This window comes from Podarcis cretensis (genome assembly GCF_951804945.1).
Source record: "Podarcis cretensis genome assembly, chromosome: 10".
Classification (NCBI taxonomy): domain Eukaryota; kingdom Metazoa; phylum Chordata; class Lepidosauria; order Squamata; family Lacertidae; genus Podarcis; species Podarcis cretensis.
This window is the reverse complement of record NC_137179.1, coordinates 32,898,196-32,919,288: the sequence shown is the minus strand read 5'-3', so window position 1 is coordinate 32,919,288 and position 21,093 is coordinate 32,898,196. Positions and strand designations below refer to the sequence as shown.

The 21,093-nt window shown below is 43.1% G+C and overlaps 1 protein-coding gene across 4 annotated transcripts in view; it reads left to right on the top strand.

Annotated features, from left to right (window-relative positions):
• TCF20 (transcription factor 20) overlaps nucleotides 1-21,093 on the top strand; it is a 196,930-nt gene that overhangs the window by 41,518 nt on the left and 134,319 nt on the right. Inside the window, exon 1 of one of the 4 annotated variants that reach the window (XM_079993914.1) lies at nucleotides 11,452-11,507. The exons of the other annotated variants lie outside the window; for them this stretch is intronic. The gene's annotated coding sequence lies outside the window, so the exon portion shown is untranslated. Of the gene's footprint in view, nucleotides 1-11,451; nucleotides 11,508-21,093 lie in introns of those variants that run through there. 4 annotated transcript variants of the gene reach the window in all.

The window sequence follows — 21,093 nt, the reverse complement described above, 5'->3', positions numbered from 1 at the left end:
CATGACAGGATATCCCATGGTAGCCTTCTTTACTCTCCGCTGCACAGTGTCTTATTACCTGCATCGACTGGGGTTTTTCGGATGTGTGAAGTATGTAATGCCTTAATAACACCAGTTTATTTGCAGTGTGGCAGTGGATTAACTGTATGCATATGATCTTATTTGCAAAAGCTGCTGTAAACTATGGGATAGAAGTATTGTGCAAAAAGTCTCCAGACAGTTTTGAAATTAATATCTTTTTCTTCTTCTTGGTAAATGGGACACCTTATTGAGAGAGAAATTCTGTATCTTTACAAGCCAATATCTCAAAGGTAAAAAAACAACTCCTGGATTTTTGGCAAAGTAAACAGTAGCGCTGAAATAAATGGCAGCACAATCGTGATATTGAGCATTCAGAAGTGGGTGGAATTTACAATTCACTGCACATACATACACAGAGTAGCGTGAGAGAGAATAATGCAATGCGGCATGACTAAATCCTACCAGAATTCCATGCCAATGTAAACAAGGTTTTTTGGATCAGGATAACACCACCAAATAAGCTCTCAGGTGCCCCAGGCCATTGAACAAGCCCTTGCTGAGGGTGGCTCATGGCCATTCAGTAGCAAACTTGGTCTGTAATGCTCAGCTGCTGAAATGTTCCAGATTCAATAACATTTCCTTGAAATTAACCAGTCTTCTTGTATCGTTGGGCTTTGTGCATTGTGAAGATTGTGAAGGGGGGGAGGGGAGAGAACCAGGAGAATGGTAGCTTAGCTTGGGAGTCTAAAAAGTCAACTGCACTTGATATCTTGTATAGATCTTGAAACCTATTATTTGCAAAACTACTGTTCAGGCCTACCTTTTGATGGGCGGCTTTGCCTCTAGATGAATCTTGTGCATAGAAATTAATTTTGCTAAAACAATCCCTCTCTCTTCTGTTGCCATGGTAATGTGTCCCTCCTCCACTGCTGCATCGTCTTCTCGTAGCTTCCCTCAACATCCTTAAGTCCTTATATACAGTATATGTATATATATTTCTGACTTGTTTCTGGCCAGTTTCTTATAAAAGAAAAGAAAAAAAATCAAACTGACATACATGAGTTCTGTGCACCCTATTTTTGTTAAATAATGGAGTTCCACTCCTTCACTGTCTAATTCACCCAAGGATAACACTAAGAACTGTACTAGACAGGTGGCTGGCCAGAACTTATGCACAGCAAAATGGATAATTTTAAGCAAAGGAAAATGTTTATTTGGGGTGCGGTGGGGAAGGTGGAGAACAAAAAATAAGGCATGTTTGAAACCTCCCCTACCCCACAAAATAACATGGCAACTTGTCCAACTTGGACAGATCTAATGACATGGGGTGGGGAGATACACCATTGCTATTCCTTTGAAATGGCTGTTGTATCCCTGGTGAGGAAGAACACAGAAAATCCCCAAATGCAATAAAGAGGGAAGACACGCCCCCCCAGCATCCCTCCAAAGCCCACCAATCAGGGACTGTGCTGATGTGACATCCACATGCTGTCCACACATGGAGGGAGCCAGTTAACTCACCCCCAACACACGCACTGCACTGCATCACAACACACATAACACGCAAAATGATGCTGCAGTGCCCCCAATCTGTTAATCTAGTGAGTATATTTTCCCCCTTGGAGGTTGCATGGGAGATACTGCTCATAACTGTTGAGGGGGGAAAGCTCGATTCACTTCAGACAAGAAATAGAGTATTCACAAATGGCAAACTTGAAGGCAGTTGCAGCAGTCGTCCTCTGTGTTATACAGCTCTGTTTGGGCACCCATACTTGTAATAGTGAGTTGAGGGGCCCTGTGAGGTGTTTGAGGGGTGTTTGTGTCTCAGTATCAAGGCATGGTGCCTGTAAGGGTTCCAGGAAGTGAAGCATTGGCAATATGTTCAGATTTCTAGAAATGTTCTGGAGACAGGTTGTTTGTGCAAAGTGTTCCCATTGTGTGAAAAGTGCCCTTTGCCCATAGTTCTTTTCACCAAATTTGTGAGTTATTTGTGTGCACAGAGCTGGAGACAGATAGTTATGTGCCCAGTGACCTCCATTTATATACTGGTTGTGGGAAGCAGTGGAGCTGGTGTTGAGGTCAGTGACTTTATTCTTGAAAGCAAAATGCAAAACTAGCACATCTCTAGTGATAGTATCTGGAATCTAAACAGGTTATCACCGCGGATATAAAACCTTCTTTTATATGAGCAAAACTATTTCTTGTGTAGCTAGTGATCTTGTAAGCCAGGAGTATTGGAAAAATCAATCAAAAAACGTTTGAATTACATTTCAAATCAGAATAATCAATTTTAATGTTTAGATGTGATGTCTAATGTATGAACTAGGAAAAGGGGGTACAGGTGCAATTCCCAAGACTCCCACAGTGCCATGTGTGTCAGGAAACTGCAAACTGAAATAGAATAATGATCAAAGAGCTGGTTGTGAATGGCTCCCCATACGTATTTCAGAGTAACAATGTTCTCTCTCTGAAAGCTTAACCTTTTGGCTCTAGCAGGAGTGACAATACAAAAATGCCTGTACTTTGGTGAAGAGAAATGCTAAGAATAATAGACAGAATAAGATAAGACCGTTTCCCTCACAGTCACATTGCACCCTGCAAACTGACTTTGTTTCTGGTGAGGTGGAATGAAAAAGCTGCCGCTGAAGTCTGGTAGGAATAAAGCTTGTATTTTGTGCTCCCCTGTCGCTCTGCAGAAACTGTTTATTTACTGACCCAGTTAGCAGAGTGGTTTTTGTTATCATGGGTGATTCAGGTACATGAACATAGAAGCACCCGGAGCAAGAGGAAGCAGCATTTTCCATGTGACAAAAGAGGAGTGACCTGCAGTCTTAGTCTCAAAGGATTTCTCATACGGTATACAACTTATAAAAAAACATAAATTCATTTTATACGGGGCACTTTTTCACGTAGCGCACAGTTAAACTATGGAAATCGCTCCCAGGAGATGTAGTAATGGCAAGCAACTTGGATGGATTTGAAAGAGGATTAGGCAAATTCATGGAAGATGCTGCTAGCCATGATGTCTGTGTACTCCTTCCACTCTCAGAGGCAGTAAGCCTCGGAATACCACTTGTGGGAAGCACAAGTGGAGAGTGCACTGTTGTACAAGTCTTGGCTTGCAGACTTACCATAGGCATGTGCCTGGCCACAGGATCCGGGGCTAGACTGGTCTTTGGTCATCTCCAGCAAGGATGCACTTTACATTTACCACTAATGCTGTCATAGTCTTTTTGCTGGTGTAGAAAAAGCAAATGCAAAAATTCCTACTGCATACAAAGCAGATGCCAAACCTACTATTGTTTGCGACTCTGTACAGGGCAGAAGCAAAACAACTTTTTTATTTCCACTTTTAAGTGTTATCCGTAGAGGCAGTTCAAAAAAGTTGGAGGTCATGGATTTTTGGTATGCATCGCTGTCTTTTACTATGGGGCCCTTAGCTTGATGAGAAGCAAAAGACAAAGATGTTCGTCATTAGACAGTCTGTTGATATTTTCCCAAGAATAGGGAAAGCCTTCAGGACTGCAAGGTCAAATTCACCAATTTGTCCCCTATTCTTCCATTCTTCTTCTGTTGTCATAGTGCTGGCTGATGGCAGTGACACAGGGAGAGAAGTAGCAACTGAACAGTGTGGAGCATGAGCGTAGCCAGGATTTTTGTTGGGGAAGGGACAGGACTTTTTTGGGGGGGCAAACCCGACATGATTGGTCAGTTAAGTATTTCTTTTGTTTTACTTGATGGGGGGGGGGAGCTGCCCCCTGCCCCCTGGCTACGTCCATGGCATGGAGGCAGGTGGTGCAGAACAGCAAGAAGGGGAGAGGAAGAAGGCAGCTGTGAGAGTGGCAGGTTAGTGGGGAAGACATGCTGTGTGTTGTGTAGAGGACTTGGCTAATTGTCCTAATATGGAAGGGCAGCTGCTGGTAGCCATGTGTAGATCTAACTGCCAGAGAAGGGAAGCTACTATGAGCTCTGTGGAAATTACCAGCTGCCACTGTTGCTAATGCAATGGTACCTCGGGTTAAGAACTTAATTCGTTCTGGAGGTCTGTTCTTAACTTAAAACTGTTCTTAACCTGAAGCACCACTTTAGCTAATGGGGCCTCCTGCTGCCGCCGCACGATTTCTGTTCTCATCCTGAAGCAAAGTTCTTAACCTGAGGTAATATTTCTGGGTTAGCGGAGTCTGTAACCTGAAGCGTATGTAACTTGAAGCGTATGTAACCCGAGATACCACTGTACTGCAATCAGTTATACTAAGTCTCTGAGTGCTTATCTTTATGTAGACAAAAAGACACCAACCCAGAATCTTGGGCCATGTCACGTTGAAACAAGTGTGCATCTGGGCATGTGCAAAGTGTCTTCTAACGAAGCCTTTGCTTGTAACAAAGTCTGCACGTATTGGGAAGAGAGAGCATGCTTCTATAACAGGTGCTATAACTTAAGTGGCAGTGCAATTGTGTGTGGTTTTTTTTCAACAACTGGGAGTGGGGGAGTAATTCTCATCTTACTACTCCAACAAAATGTGTCATTATCCTTTGCATATATGCTCAGAACTAGGTCCCATTATGTTTTCAGTGTGATTTAACTCTCAGGTAGGTGAAGTTTGATATTCTTTTCTATTGTGGGTGGGAGGCGGGGAGGAAGTTTGCATCTGCAAAGCAGAAAACAAAACAAAACATCCCCCCCCCCAAAGTAGATACTCTGGCAAGCAAGCATGAAACAAAACAGAAGGAGAGTGTATGTTTTAAATTGTTTTATATTTTTTGTGGTGGTGGTGAGGGTGGTTTGCAGTCACCAGTGGATGCAGGAGGGGGAATAGTATGGCCTCTTGACAAGAGAAGAGGCTTGGAGAAGTTTGTGTGTTTTTTTCTGCCCTGGAGCAGACGAAGGAGTTTGTATCTTCCAATCACATCCAATATCTTTCTTCAAGTTTCTCTCCGTTTGCTCTTAATACTTGCTCAGCAGCCAGGCAAAAAGCCCCCCAAAAGTTCCCCCTCCACCAGAAATGATAAGACATTAGCTACCTCAGTCTCCTTGTCTGCAACAAACAAACAAACAAACAAACAAACAAACAAACAAACAAACAAGAAGTCTTTTACTCTCCACTGTTGCTGCAATGAAGCTAGAGACACTCTGATTCTTCCTCTGCTGCCCTTCCCTCTGCCTTCAGACTTCCCTGCTCATTAGCAGCAGCTGCTGCTGCAAACCGAAATGGCATCAATTCTGAGAGTCTCTTGTTTTAAGGTGGGGGGATGGGACCAAAGCAGGCATGTGTCACTTAAAAACAAAAACACCAGCTGGATTCCACTGCATAAGCCTACATGGTTTGTGTCCAGGATGATAGTCAGGGTCTGTCTCCTCCCATAACAGCCTGCCCTGCTCCATCTTCTCCATGTCTTGCCCATGGCCAAGGGACAAATGGTTGAGTCCTGAGAAAGGGCTCCCCACGTGACTGTACCAAGATTATGGATCATTTTACTTTCTGAGCTCTCTCATTTTGCCTTCTCTAATTTGTTTTGCCACCTCGTCAATACTTTTTGATTTCAAAAGGCACTTGACCTGCTGGGTGGATAATTTTTTATGTGGCAACCCCTCATTTTTACATGATTTTTTATATGCTTTGCCAGTCTGTATTTTATTGGTTTGCACTGTTTTTATTGTTTTCGTTTGATTTCTTTTAATTGTTTTCACCAGTTATAAAACAACCTGGAGGAATGCAGATGCATTGGAAGGACAGCATACAAGTACTGCTGCTGCTGCTGCTGCTGCTAATAATAATAATAATAATAATAATTTATTTATACCCCCCCTCCATCTGGCTGGGTTTCCTCAGCTACTCTGGGGTGGCTTCCAACAGAACACTAAAAACAGAATAAAACTTCAAACATTAAAAACTTTCCTAAATAGGGCTGCCGATAGTTGTTTATTTCTTTGACATCTGATCGGAGGGCGTTCCACAGGGTGGGCGCCACTACTGAGAAGGCCATCTGCCTGGTTCTCTGTAACTTCGCTTCTTGCAGTGAGGGAACTGCCAGAAGGCCCTTGGCGCTGGACCTCAGTGTCCAGGCAGAATGATGGGGGTGGAGACGCTCCTTCAGGTATAAAATTATTATTATTATTATTACTGGGCCAAGGCCGTTTAGCACCAACACTTTAAATTGTGCTCAGAAACGTACTGGGAGCCAATGTAGGTCTTTCAAGACCGGTGTTATGTGGTCTCGGTGGCCACTCCCAGTCACCAGTCTAGCTGCCGCATTCTGGATTAGTTTTAGTTTCTGGGTCACCTTCAAAGGTAGCCCCATGTAGAGCACATTGCAGTAGTCTAAGCGGGAGATAACCAGAGCATGTACCACTCTGGCAAGACACTCCACGGGCAGGTAGGGTCTCAGCCGGCATACCAGATGGAGTTGGTAGACAGCTGCCCTGGACACAGAATTGACTTGTGCCTCCATGGACAGCTGTGAGTCCAAAATGACTCCCAGGCTGCGCACCTGGTCCTTCAGAGGCATAGTTACCCCATTCAGGACCAGGGAGTCCTCCACACCCACCCGCCCCCTGTCCCCCAGAAACAGTACTTCTGTCTTGTCAGGATTCAGTGTCAACCTCCATCAGTGTCAACATCCATCCTCCAACCGCCTCCAGGCACTCACACAGGACCTTCACTGCCTTCACTGGTTCCAATTTAAAAGAGAAGTAGAGCTGGGTGTCATCTGCGTACTGATGAACACCCAGCCCAAACCCCCAATGATCTCTCCCAGCAGCTTCATGTAGATGTTAAAAAGCATGGTGGAGAGGATGGAACCCTGAGGCATCCCACAAGTGAGAGCCCAGAGGTCTGAACACTCATCCCCCAACACCACTTTCTGAACATGGCCCAGGAGGAAGGAGCAGAACCACTGTATAACAGTGCCCCCAGCTCCCAGCCCCTCTAGACGGTCCAGAAGGATGTCATGGTGGATGATGTCAAAGGCCGCTGAGAGAGCCAGCAGAACTAGGAAACAGCTTTCACCTTTGTCCCTAGCCCACCAGAGATCATCAACCAGCGTGACCAAGGCAGTTTCAGTCCCATGATGAGGCCTGAATCCCTACTGGAAGGGACCCAAATGGTCCGCATCCTCCAGGCATGCCTGGAGTTGTTCAGCAATTACCCACTCAATCACCTTGCCCAAGAATGTTAGATTTGAGACTGGGCGATAGTTGACCATATTGGCCGGGTCCAAAGATGTCTTTTTATGAAGCGGTTTAATAACTGCCTCTTTCAGTGGGTCTGGGAAGGCTCCCATAGGTTATGTACAGAAACTGGATTTGGAATGGCTATGATTAATAGCACCCAACTGTGGCTTTCCCGGCTAATTTGGGACAGTTGGAGTGTATGTTTCTAGGCCTCAATAGTAGCACTTCTCCTACCTTAACAAGCTCTGGATTTGTATTCACAAACAAATGTAATTAACTATAAAGTACAGTAATCTGAAAAATATAGTAGTTTGAAATCATTCATACACATTTTTGAATATGTACAAAACAAGCAAGAGAAAAAATCAGGAACAAAAATTACAGTAAACCCACATCCCCAATAAGTATAGAAAATTGTTGGATATAATACCATTTATGCTACCATTTATGCACCTTACAGCTTATTTTACGCTCTTCCATACATTCAAAGGCAGGTAAGCAATGGTATTGATTAGAGAACCTGGGAGCTTTCTTTCAAAGGTGTATTGAAAAAGAATGATTCCCACTCTCCTATCAAGACAGGAAAATATTTTAATGAAAACATGACATATAATTGGACACTAATGCAAACAAAATGTTATCCGTGTACGTTAACTTTTAACAGAGGGAAAACAGAATGAACTACCTACATAAAGAACCATGAAATAGTGAGAAAATACTGCAGCAATGCATGGAGGGATAAGTAGAACTAACATCTTCACTCCATAGCAACAGAAGAAATCAGTAACTAGGGGTGGAGCAACAACAACCAAAGAACGAGTACAAAACCAACCATGGGCTTATGTATTATAGCACTATATATGGGCAAATTTTCTCACATTTTCTATATGGTCAGCTGCTCATCAGTGTCCACACAGAGCTAAAAGGTATCTAACGATGTAACATAGTCAAAAATTTAAGCTGAAGTAGTGATATGTTATATTTCATAGGTGCCCAACCTACAGTCATACCTCATGTTACATTTGCTTCAGGTTGAGCGTTTTCAGGTTGCATCCCGCGGCGACCCGGAAGTACCGGAAAGGGTTACTTCCAGGTTTAGCCACTTGCGCATGTACAGACGTGCAAAATGATGTCATGCATAGAAGCGGCGAATCACGACCCACGCACACACAGACGCTGGTTGCGTTCTGCTCATGTTGTGAACGGGCCTCCGGAACGGATCCCGTTTGCAACCAGAGGTACCACTGTATAGCAGTTTGGTATCACAAGCAGCATAGGCAGCAGGAATTGGTGGCACAGTATGGGAGCCTGTGGGCCTAATTCTGGCTTGAATTCTGGTCTGCATTCAGGCCTGTTTCCCTTATGCTGACTCATGCCTTTCTCACTTATGCTTCCTGGTCCCTGATACAGTAGATTAGAGGCAAAGCAAGACCAATTCATGGCAAATGCACTGTAGCAGGCACTAGAATGGTATTACCTCCAAATTAAGAGGTGCTCCATATTGGCAAAAAAGGTTGACCACCCTTGTGATCGTTAAATTATAAATAAACAAAGTGTATACTGATTCAACAAATAATCAATCTGTAATCAATAATACAACAGTTTCAGAACAATAGCCAATAGGAACAATTTTATCTCTCTATACACATACACATCATAATCCATAATCAAAGTAGAAAATATTTATTTTAACCATAACCAATAATTACTACAGAATTCCCCCCCCTAATATTCAGTTTATCATAATTATCACTAAATACCTATAATAATAGCCTTTGTAAGTTATGGGAGAATTTGTTCTGTACCTATAAAGCAAATGCTGTATTTTCATTAATGTCTGTATTATAGTTCTGCTTCATATAAAGAATAAAAGGTATCCAAAGCTGTTCAAAATTTTGCTTCTTTTGTTTAACTTCCCATAAATATACTGTTTTGATTAATTAATCAGTTTTAAAAAAATTAAATACATACTTTAGCCCACCCTTAATTGTCTGTTACCAGGAGAGGATGAGAGGTTAAATAGCTCTGTCAAATGTTGGGAGAAGGGGAAAATTGGGGTTGGGAGAGAGTCAGTGTCCACTGCTAAGAGGAGCTCTGGCAGAGGGTGGTGAGTTTTGCCCCAGACTTACATTTCATCCTTTCTCCTCTTTCCCCATAAATTAGGTAAAATGCTTCCAGTTTTGCCACCTACAAATGGAGTGGTATGACAGAACAGTATTTTGGGATGGCTTTTCTCACAGCCCTGTCCTCACAATTACTTGGAAATAAAGGCTTTTTAGTGTATTATCTGAGTTTGCCATCACTGTACGCCGGCTCCCTTGGCCAATAAAGCGAGATGAGCGCCACAACCCCAGAGTCGGCCACGACCGGACCTAATGGTCAGGAGTCCCTTTACCTTTTTAATTTAGCTGGGAGCTTCAGTCAATTGTGGCTTTGTGATTAGCATGCCTATATAATAATACACACATTTCCAAACATGTGTTTGTCCTGCCCACACATCACATTTTTAGATGTACACTTAAAATTTCTTTGTGTACACCTGAAGAACATATTGTGTGAAGCAGCCTTAAATCCTGATGATTTCAGTGATCCTTAAATCCATGTTGCTGTTTATTAAGGTTATAAATGTGTTAATCTTATTTCTGTAGGTTACACATACTAGATCTTTGAGCCTTGAAACGTTTGTCTTCTGGACTCTTTGAAGCTCCCCTGCATTATTTCCAACCTGTCAAAATGAAAGGGTGGGGGGATGAACTCTTTAACTTCAGAGTAGTCAATCTAGAATAATTAGAAACCCTTGGTTCTGTTCTCAAGAATCACAGATCAGCATTAAGCCCACGAATTGGAAACGTGAAAAGCGCCTGTCCTCTGCCACTCCTCATTTTATGTGCAAAAGATGGGGAAAGTCCCCCGAAGGGAACCTCGTCAGGATTAACAGGTGATCTTGAGCATGCAGTTTGAGACTACAATGCATTGAAGCCCTTTGTCTTGGCTGGGTTCCAGTTTGGATGAGTACTTCTCTCTCCCTGTCTGAATTTCCCGTTTTTATTCCAGCCCTTGATAATCTCCAGCCCTCCCAGCTTTGTATGTGTAATGCGGGTGGCAGGCGGAGAGCCGCTGCCTCCTTGTAGCCCCCCAGATCTCTGAAAGCTCCTTGGGGATAAAAGGGGCTGTTTAGAAATGTAAAGGTGTTACTCAACACCTCTCTGGCTTTGTAATGTCCCCTTTAGGCGTTTTCCGAAATCTACTGTCATTTGGAAGTAAGTGTGTGTGTGTGTGTGTGTGTGAGAGAGAGAGAGAGAGAGAGAGAGAGAGAGAGCACGTCTTTCCCCATCTCTCTCTCTCTCTGAATAAGAAGAATGTGCTGAGCCCTCTGGCTGGGAGCCAGGACTCTCTGTGGAAGTATAAATCGACCCATCAGGGGAAAGGGGGGAGAGAGATTAACGTTGGCCGTCTTCATTAGTGGGTCCCTTGAGGAAGCCGGGGCTGCCAGGAGCTGTGAATGAGACCAGCTGGGGAAGGGAAGGGAAGATTCGCGGTTTTTATCACTCCCTTTAGAGTCTCCTGAGGAGAGGAGAGAATGATAGCGGTGGAAGGACATAAAATGAAGGAAGGAGCCGAAGCGTTGTAGCAGAGCGCTTGCTGCCTTCTGATTGGACGAAGGGGTATTTGGCTGCTAGTCCACTTCTCCAATCAGTGCCCAGTGAGCTGTTTGGACTACTTGGCATGCTAATTGGGAGCAGAAGAGAGGAAATTGGCCCCGTGGCAGCGCGATGCCCTGCCATGCCAAACAAGCCAGAGTAATTACACTCGCAGCACCTTCATTATATGGGTTTTCAGGGTAACCAGAAAGGAATAATTCTCCTTTTCTCCCCCCCACCTTGGCGCTTTCATCCAGGTAATTTTACCCCAGCCCTTCCATGCTCTTTGCATACTTAACCCCTTCCTACGAAACCTCCTGTCTCCCTCAGGCCCGAGTCTTTTGTGCATGCAGGGGCCTGTTTTCACTTGCATGCAAGTTTTGCCTTTAGCCCAGGTTGCTCAGTATGGGAGCGATTGCAATTTCTGGGTTGGGAAGCGTTTCTCTCTCTCTTTCTCTCCCCCCCCCCCTTTCTCTTTTGTCTAAATCTTGAAGAAACACATTTCTTGGTACAGTCCTTGACAGATTGAATTGTGATGGAGCTGCTGCCGGTACAATCCAGTTAAAGCTAGTCGCTCCTCCCCCTCCCCTTTCCTCCTCCCCTGTTTCTACATGCAGAGGAAGGATGCAGATATGACAGCTCTGGCTCTTGGAGTTCTTTATTCATAAATACAGGTATGATGACACTCTCACTGCCTGTCTGAACTCTTGATCTCTAGGGAATCACAGACGGGGAAGTTTGTAGTCCCTTCCCCCTTTTGGTCCCTTACAGGCTCACCGTTTGTCCGGAAGGGGATTTGTGAGTGTGTGGTAAATGTGCCGCTGCTTTTTAGCAATGGGACAGAGAACTGGTTAAGATATAACCAAAGGCTGGATACACAGGGACCTGGCTTTGGCAGCCTTTCCTGAGACTAAAAGGTCCACAGATAGGTGGATTCCAAGAAAAGATTAGATTCCACATTGCTAACACAATGCAGGAATTTGGGCAGAGTTCAGGCTATTCCCTGTCTTTTCACAACCGCCTGGCACTCTCTGAAACCAGGCACTTGGAACAGGTGCTGTTCCTTCCTTGGCTGAAATGAGCATCTAGTCAGCCAGGAAAATTGTAGCTCTAGCTTTGAATGCCTGCCTTTTCCCTGTGGAATGAGGCCTGAGTGATTCCCTTCCAGACAGCTGATCTGACAGTGCTTCCATTCCTGTTCTTTTTCTTCTTTTCAGTCCTGTTTCTCTGTGGATAATTGAAGTCAAAATGAGCATAGAATGGTTAAACAACTTCCAGGGTTTGTCTTTTATTTTTCCCAGATCCTGGGTCAGAGGTTTATGTTTGTGAATGGAAGAGAGATTCTAACTAGAAATTATGCCAGAAATACATGTGTATGTGTGTACCTAGACTTGTCTGCTATTCTCATGTGTGTTCTGCAGATAGTGACAAGGTGGATCATTATTTTCACAAGAGCTTTCATTTCACTAATTTCCTCTCAATAATCAGCATATTACATTTCTAAGGTGCTTAGAATCCATGATCTCTCCTACAGGGTTATTTGATCACAGAAATTGCACCATTATTCTACCTCAGAAAGGTGAAGATCAAAATAACTGTGGTTTAGATTATAATTTGCTTTGTTCATAATTTGGTATTGTCAGTTAATATGGATTGTTGTTCCTGTTTTATATTTGTAACTGCCATGGCCTTTGGTCAGTTCAGTTCAATAAATTACTTTCCAAGACAAATGCAATTTGTCTGTATCGTGAAAATAATACCTAGTGAATCCTGTGTAATTTATAATATTATATGCTCATACTGCCTCACATACATTTAGAATCATTACAGCAAACTTACGAGGTAAGCCACTATTAATACTGTTGACCAGTTCTCATTGGACTTGGTGGGGTGGAGGGAGAGGCAGTGAATAGTAGGTGGAGCCAGGGATCACAATAAAAGTGAAGCCAATGGTAGATATATCGATTCCCCTTCCATTTTCTCCTATACATTTAACAGCAGTCTGATATACAAAAAGTAAACAGGTGAAGCTTTGCCAGTGGTGCAAAAAACATCCAGCCTGAGCTTCTGTGATTATCAGCTGGCATCCATCTAAGTAAGTCCCGCTGTGGCCAAGGAGATTTACTCCACAAAGCATAGGTTGCAGCATCTATCAGTTTATTCAGAGTCCCTTTACAAGGGGGGAAGACTCAAAATATTTGGCATATTTTCATTTGTAACAAAGCTTTACTTTTCAGTGTGTGGATGCTGAAAATGAAGTTCATCAGTTTGCCAGGATGCCATGAAGCTATAGATTAAAGCAAGTTTATTTTTTGCACAGCAGGTTGCTCTTAAACTCACATGAGCAGAGCCAGTAAAAATAAGTTGGCAATCCTGCTGTTGCTATGTAGTCTAACAATATGTTTTGAGTTGTGCATTTGCAAGTAGGGTTACCATTTTTTTCTCCTTTTTCTTCTTGATTAATCCCCAGGACCACCACTTATGAGATAATTTTATTTCCGTTCCTAGTCACAAGTACAAGATAGATGCTTGTGACATCCATTTTGAAGTAACTGAGTTTTTATACATGAGTACAGTACAACATTATCTCCTAAATGGTCCTGGGATTCTAAATAATTTGTCCCCATATAAAGAAGAACCTTGGAAATGCAAAGTGTTCTGCTTCATTTCTTTGCTGTGAGAAGTTTTGGAAACTCTGCAACTGGCTTCCTTTTAGAGTGGTTTGCTGGGCTGATCAGTGCACAGGATCCAGCACAAAACTCAATTGTCTACCTAAGGACAACTGAGAAATCATACAGACAGATGTGCTTAAAATACTTGGTCAACTGGAGTGTCTGGTTCCTCAATAATAGGCATCACTTCTCTAAAGAGCTAAGGCAAACCTACCTGCTCAACTGCCCTTTATTTCACCAGCTTCCATTGCTCTTACTTCTCATATCCTAATTCTAACATATTAATATCTTCTTTTTAAAACATTAAAGTGGGGGAAAATTCTGGTGATTTCTATCGTGGTAGTTTTACTCAGCAACGGCGGCAATATCTTTCTTTAGAATTTTACACATAAAAGTCTTGTTAAACTCAACTAAGACTGCAGTTCTCTTCTGCCTTACCTGGGGGTATGCCTCATTGAACTCATTGGGACTTACTTATGACTAGGAATTTATAGGTTTCCATTGTACACTTATGGTTTGTTGACAATTTTCTTGTTTATTTTTGTAAACCACTTAGAGGTTCTATTTACAATTGAGTGGTATATAAATGTTGCTAAATACAGTGGTACCTTGGCTTACATACACTTCAGGTTACATACACTTCAGGTTACAGACTCCGCTAGCCCAGAAATAGTACCTTGGGTTAAGAACTTTGCTTCAGGATGAGAACAGAAATCATGCTCCGGCGGCACGGCAGTAGCAGGAAGCCTCATTAGCTAAAGTGGTGCTTCAGGTTAAGAACAGTTTCAGGTTAAGTATGGACCACCGGAATGAATTAAGTACTTAACCTGAGGTACCACTGTAGAATAAATTAATTAACCCATGCCTGACTGTGTGTGGGAGAAGGTTAGATAAAACAAACAGATTAAAAGAATAAATAGGTGTATTAGCTGGGAGTTGAGAGACCTGTGGTTGTTGTTGTTTAGTCGTTTGGTCATGTCTGACTCTTTGTGACCCCATGGACCAGAGCATGCCAGGCATTCCTGTCTTCCACTGCCTCTCGCAGTTTGGTCAAACTCATGCTGGTAGCTTCGAGAACACTATCCAACCATCTCGTCCTCTGTCATCCCCTTCTCCTTGTGCCCTCCATCTTTCCCAACATCAGGGTCTTTTCCAGGGAGTCTTCTCTTCTCATGAGGTGGCCAAAGTATTGGAGTCTCAGCTTCACGATCCGTCCTTCCAGTGAGCACTCAGGGCTGATTTCCTTAAGAATGGAGAGGTTTGATCTTCTTGCAGTCCATGGGACTCTCAAGAGTCTCCTCCAGCACCATAATTCAAAAGCATCAATTTTTCAGCGATCAGCCTTCTTTATGTTCCAGCTTTCACTTCCATACATCACTACTGGGAAAACCATAGCTTTAACTATACGGACCTTTGTTGGCAAGGTGATGTCTCTGCTTTCTAAGATGCTGTCTAGGTTTGTCATTGCTTTCCTCCCAAGAAGCAGGCGTCTTTTAATTTCATGACTGCTGTCACCATCTGCAGTGATCATGGAGCCCAAGAAAGTAAAATCTCTCACTGCCTCCATTTCTTCCCCTTCTATTTGCCAGGAGGTGATGGGCCCAGTGGCCATGATCTTCGTTTTTTTGATGTTGAGCTTCAGACCATATTTTGCGCTCTCTCCTTTCACCCTCATTAAAACGTTCTTTAATTCCTCCTCACTTTCTGCCATACAATGTGGTATGTAGACCTGTCATATGTAGAAAGAAATATTATCAAAGTTGCATTGGCACACTTGAATTGAGATTGTTGTTAAGACAATTGATGATGATGATTTGAGTTGTACATATTCCCTCCCCCCCTTCTTGTTGAGAAGTTAGGGCACAGAAAAAGGGACAAAAACTTTAAACTCCTGAATGGCTTGTTCAAGCAAATTACCAGAAGAGAACCTTCACCTTCTGTCAAAAAATGTGACTTTGTGTACCAGAGACAGAAAGGCTGTTTACTATTTGGGTTGCTGTATTATTGTTGTTGTTGTTAGATTGCATGCGGCAAAAACAACAAGGAGTTTTGTGGCATCTTAAAGTCTAACAAATATATTGTGGTAAAAGATTTAATAGATGCACAAAGTGTTTTCCTGAGTTGGACACAGACACAGACACACACCTGGTTGGGAAGAGTAACTGTAAAATTTGTACTTGGGCCAGTCAGTGGAAGGTGGTTTGGGAGAGAGAGTACTATATTTTTGCTGTGCCAGCTACAGCTGCTGTGACAGAGAGACACATATCGGACTTATTGCTGGTCAGTGGGCCAGTTTAGGTCTAACACAGGCACCCCCAAATTCGCCCTCCAGCAATGCTGACATAATAGGGAGGAGGCCATATTGCACCACCATCTTCCAGATATTACTTGGGTTCCAAGCTTTCTACTCAGTAGCTGGCTACTACATCATTTGGTTAAGTTTGTAGCCCAGAAATGGGAAAACTGTGTTCCTCCATATGATGTTGGACTACAGCTCCCATCATCCCTGACCACTGGTCCTGTTAGCTAGGGATGGTGGGAATTGTAGTCCCAAAACAGCTGGAGGGCCGAGTTTGGGGATGCCGGGTCTAACAGGTACTTTTAAGGGCCACTGAGAGAAGAACAAGAAAGAATGGTTTCAAGATTTTAAAGAAACATGGGGAAATCTTCATAACTATAACTTGTGCAATGGAATAAAGAAGCTGTGTCATTTCATTAAACCCCCTTCCCCCAGCAGAGAGATTTTTGATCACCTGTTGTGAACAGTTGGAGGAATCCTGTCATTACTTAGATGATGAACAAAATACCTTCTGATTAAGTGATTCGCTGTTACATTTGAGTTCCATATTACAATCCCCAAATATTTTTATTCTCTTAAAAAAAAATACCCGTGTGCGTGGTGATGGGGATTGGGAACATGGAGGAAGAAGTCTTAACTTTTTCTGTTCACACTGTGTGGACCCAATCCAGATCAGCCCCTGTGGAGCACTACTATTAGCCCCAGAGGATAAAATTAGTGCAGGGGCAAAGAGAAATCCCTCCCCACCCCTCCGTACCATGAGCCCAACCCAAATTACTTTTCCTCCAATGACTGCTTGTTGAAGAAGGGATTTATGTTGGTAGGTATAATGTGCATTTTGATGACTGGTAGGCACATGGCTCAAAGAAATCTGCTGGAAGACTTTGTAAGAATTTTGGCTACCTCAGGAAGGTGTATTTTGTGAGAACAATTTGATAACCAGGATGGGCACTCACCCTTAGGGCACCAGACTGGGTTCAGGGACTGAGGACTCATCCACACTGCGCTTGTCCCATGCATGGGTCTGAGAGTTTTCTGTTTGTTCTGTGCATTCTAATCTTGGGTCTGAGCAGTTTTTCGTTTATCCCACGGCTATTTACAACTGAATCAGAACAAACATCAATCTGCAAAAAGAAGAGTGGTGTTTGTTCTGATTCAGCTGTAAACAGCAGGCTTTCTTGGGCGGGGGGGGGGGAAGGTGGAACCAGTGTGAATGAGCCCTCAGTGTTTGTTGACTGTACCGTCTGCAGTGAGCTAGGGTAAAATTAGTGAGACATAGCTCTGGACTCTTTTCATGGCCATTGCTGGGAAAGCCTGGGAGCAGTAGGTGAATCCAGCACAAGCCACACAATTTGGCAATGCGACTCACAGCATGGAAGGGGACTTTAATTGTGCCCCTTGACCCAGGCACTGTTTATCATAGCCTTGTTGATAATCCTGGGTCAAGAAGAAAAGTAGTTATAGTTTGGAAAAGCTATGAACAGCCGCTATTGCTGTTATTCTAAGTCAGCTTACCCTTTTTAAAATAATAATAATAATAATAATAATAATAAGAAGAAGAAGAAGAAGAAGAAGAAGAAGAAGAAGAAGAAGAAGAAGAAGAAGAAGAAGTTGTTCTTGGGGGCTTGTTTTCAGAGTTGCCTATGTTTCAACCGCATACTAATGGTTGTGGATAGGAATTAATATTTTGCTACCGCGCAGTTGTACTCTCATTCTCTTCAGTGCTTCTCTAATGCTACAATTTAGTTCATGTTTATTCAGAAGAACGTCCCAGCCTAAGGTTGCAATCCTATACAAACTTACTTAGGGGTAAGGCCTATTTGACTCAATGGGACTTATTTCTGAGTATATATGCTTAGGATTGGGCTGCAAATGATGGATTAAGTCAGGGGCATGTGGCAATGTGGGCTCTGAGGGTGGGTGGGAATCAGAAAGGAGGGGAGCCTCCACCCTACTTTCTTTATCTCCAATCCATGGTATAGTATTCTGTTCACCCAGTATGGGAGGGAACAGTTTTTACTCCCTTTGGCTCAGTCTTTTGGGCTTTTGTCAATAACAAATGATTTTGCTGTGCCTTATTTGCATATTGTTTTTAAAGCCTCTGCATCATCCTGTTCTTTCTCCTATCCCCTCCTTTCTTCCCCCCACCGCAATAATTCTGTAGACGTTTATTTCTTCCAGCCCCCTCATAATACGTCTTTCATTTTGTTCTGATTTCCAATGCCTAGGAGCAAAGAAATGAAGAGAAATTGAGAAATAGTCTCATTCCTTTTTTTTTTAATCCGGGAAAGGGAATTGCAGGCAGGCAAAACTGTCAGCTTGGCAGCATGAGAGAGAGACTCCATCTCTGAAATGTGCAGAACATTGCTGTCAATCCCGAATGATCTCCTTACAGTGCCACACATCACAGTTCCTTTCTTGTCAACTGTGGATGGAACTTCCCTTCAAAATATTGCTGTCATCTTCTTCTGCTTTTACAGGGTCAGAAACCAGGATTAGATGCAAGTCATAGAGCTGTCCTTTATGACAACCTCCCCACCCTCCCACACCTTTGCATTAGTGATATACCGGTACTTCCACTAGCGGCATCGAGTTTCTGTGCAACGGCAGGGAGGTAGCTTTGCTGTAGGAGTGTAGCTTGTTTTGATTTGAAAAATGAAAATGAACGCCAATCACAGCCCCCCCCCCCCAAAAAAAATGTCAGGGGTGCTATGCAGCCTTCAAGTAAAAGAGTTAAGGATCCAGCCACCTCTAAAGGACATGTTTTTCAAAAGAAAAGAAAAAGAAAAGGCTCATAAAATAATGTGGAATTGTTGAACAGAGGGGTATCCGTGTTGGTGTTTGCTAGTTTTTTAAAAGCCTATGTAAGTGATTTCACACTGGATTTTCACATTTTGGAGCATTTGGGTTCTAAAGAAGCAAAAATAAGAAGCATTTATAAAGAATTCCTTAGAATGGTGCAATCATAGGTAGAGGACAAGGAGAAGATAATTCTGTTGCCCATTATCAAAAACAACAAAAAGCAGGACTGTTTGTTTAGACATCTGGTAACTGCTTGCCAGCTTGTTAGAGATACCATTCAGTTGTACAGCCTTAAAAGTGGACATAATTTTTGGATCATGAGGCTGGCAAGCTGTGTGCTTCCATCTTGTCCATTGATTTAGGCAGCCAGATGTGGGCTGACTTGAGTGGATGACAAATGTCTCTCGGACAGGTGGAGCAATAGTTAAACTGCTGAGAAAACCTTATTGGAATCTACCATATTGGGTAACTTCTAGCCCATTTCCAATATTCACTGTTGGGGCACGGTCCTTAAAGATGTGGTTCTAACCCATCTTAAGTTTTTCCTGATGCTAGATTTTCTAAATCCATCTTAATCCAAGTTATTGCCTAGATTGGAGACTGAGATGGCCTGGTAGCACCCTAGTAGTTAATCGATTTCAGGAACTGGACAGAGGTAGTTATATCCCTGTAGGTTTTGATGGACCTCTTAGCAGCTTTCATGACCATCTATTGTAGTATGCTTCTGGACCACTTGGCTGTGGGCATCATTTTATGGTGTGTCTGATCCTTCCAGAGAGTAGCTGTCAGTAGCTGGTGCTGAGGGACTTCTGCTTACCATCTTGACCATTGGCTTACAGTGTCATGAGGGACTCTTGTCCTCCATGCAGTCTCTGGGATGCAGTCTCTCCCTGCAGTCTCTGTCCCCCCCCCCCCATGAAGTCTCTGGAAGGGATTGCCCAGGAGTGACTCGACTTACTTCTCTTTCCATGTCATTGTAGAGATACTGTGGTGTTCTGAGATCATTAAGGAACTGCAAAACAAATGGAAGCTTAATCCAAACAATGTATAAGTACTCTTGGACAGTAGGGCTGCCAACCCAGTGGCAGTAATATAGCCTGTTTTGGATGGATTTGCAAACCGGGAACAAAGAAAGCTGCACAGATTGGTAGCGTTGCTCAGTCTGTTCCAGCTAGCTGCAGCACAAATGTTTTTGCAAGTAATGTTTATTGAGCATGAATCCCCCTCCCCCATTGCTAAACAAAAAAAATCAAGCAGGAACGCTATCAGTCTGTGCAGCTGTCTTTGTTCCTGGTGCCTTCCATAGCTGATTCCTCCCCCACACAAAAAACCATGTTGTGCATGGGATTGTTCTCTGCCTTGAAAAACCAGATTTGCATTGGGGAAAGATGACCAGAGAAGCTAACCTGTAACCCTCCAGATGTTGTTGGACTATAGTGATTGGGGATGGGTGTGAGTTGTGGCCCAACAACATCTGGAAGACCGAACGTTAGCCACACTGCCATAGACTATTGTCTTAATTGTTTCTTTTTATGCACTACTGCCGTGACCTGCCCCTTTACATCTCACTCGTTAAAACTGTTCTCCTGGTTTGTTGATCTTTGTCTAACTTTTTCAAAACCCTCAATTTTAAAAAGCAGAAGTTTGCAGCTTGGTTGTACTTCTGCACCCAGCTTTACTTCCAGTTCCCTAAGCTGAAGCAGTGGCCAGGAGCTTAGGCTGGTATACTGACTGTGCAGATTTCTGGAGGAAGCAGACCTGGGCATAGTTAGGCACACACTTATTTTTAAAGCACATATGCTGCTATTCAGTCATGTTTCCAGGGTGATTTAAATACAAATACAACAGAAGAAAAGAAGAAGATACAATAAAAATGAAAACCACAGCAGAAGCTAAAACTATATAAACTTAGGAAAGCTGGGAGAATAGAAATGATTTTGTCTGTCATGAAAAGGATAACTAACAATGATGCTGGCAGATTGACCTCCCTGGGGGTGGAGGAGATTCCATAAACAGGACATGGCCACTGAGAAGGCTCATTCTGTAGTTGACACTGGCCTTACCTCATATGCCTTGGTTACATAAAGATCAGATTAGTGTAATGTACTCCATATGGAACTTCCTTTGAAGAGATTTTGGCAACTTCAGCTGGTATGAAATTCAGCTGCTAAAGTGCTGACTGGAGCTATATTTTTTTCCAAGGATGTTACTTCATTTTTATATTGACTTCATTGGCTGTCAGTCTGTTCTGAAGGACCATCAGAAGGCAGTCCTCTCTTTGAAGGTGTATTCTGTTGGAGGGCTTTCCATTTTGATTCTGCTTTAAAGGTAAGAAAGCATGAAAAAGGAGAGCAGGAACCTTGAAGCTGCCCATCCACAGTTAGCAGCACCTGGTCAGCAGGTGGAGGAGATGCACCAAGTCACCTGATGCCTTAAGAACACAAGAAGAGCTGGCTGGATCAGGCCAGTGGTCCATCTCGTCCAGCG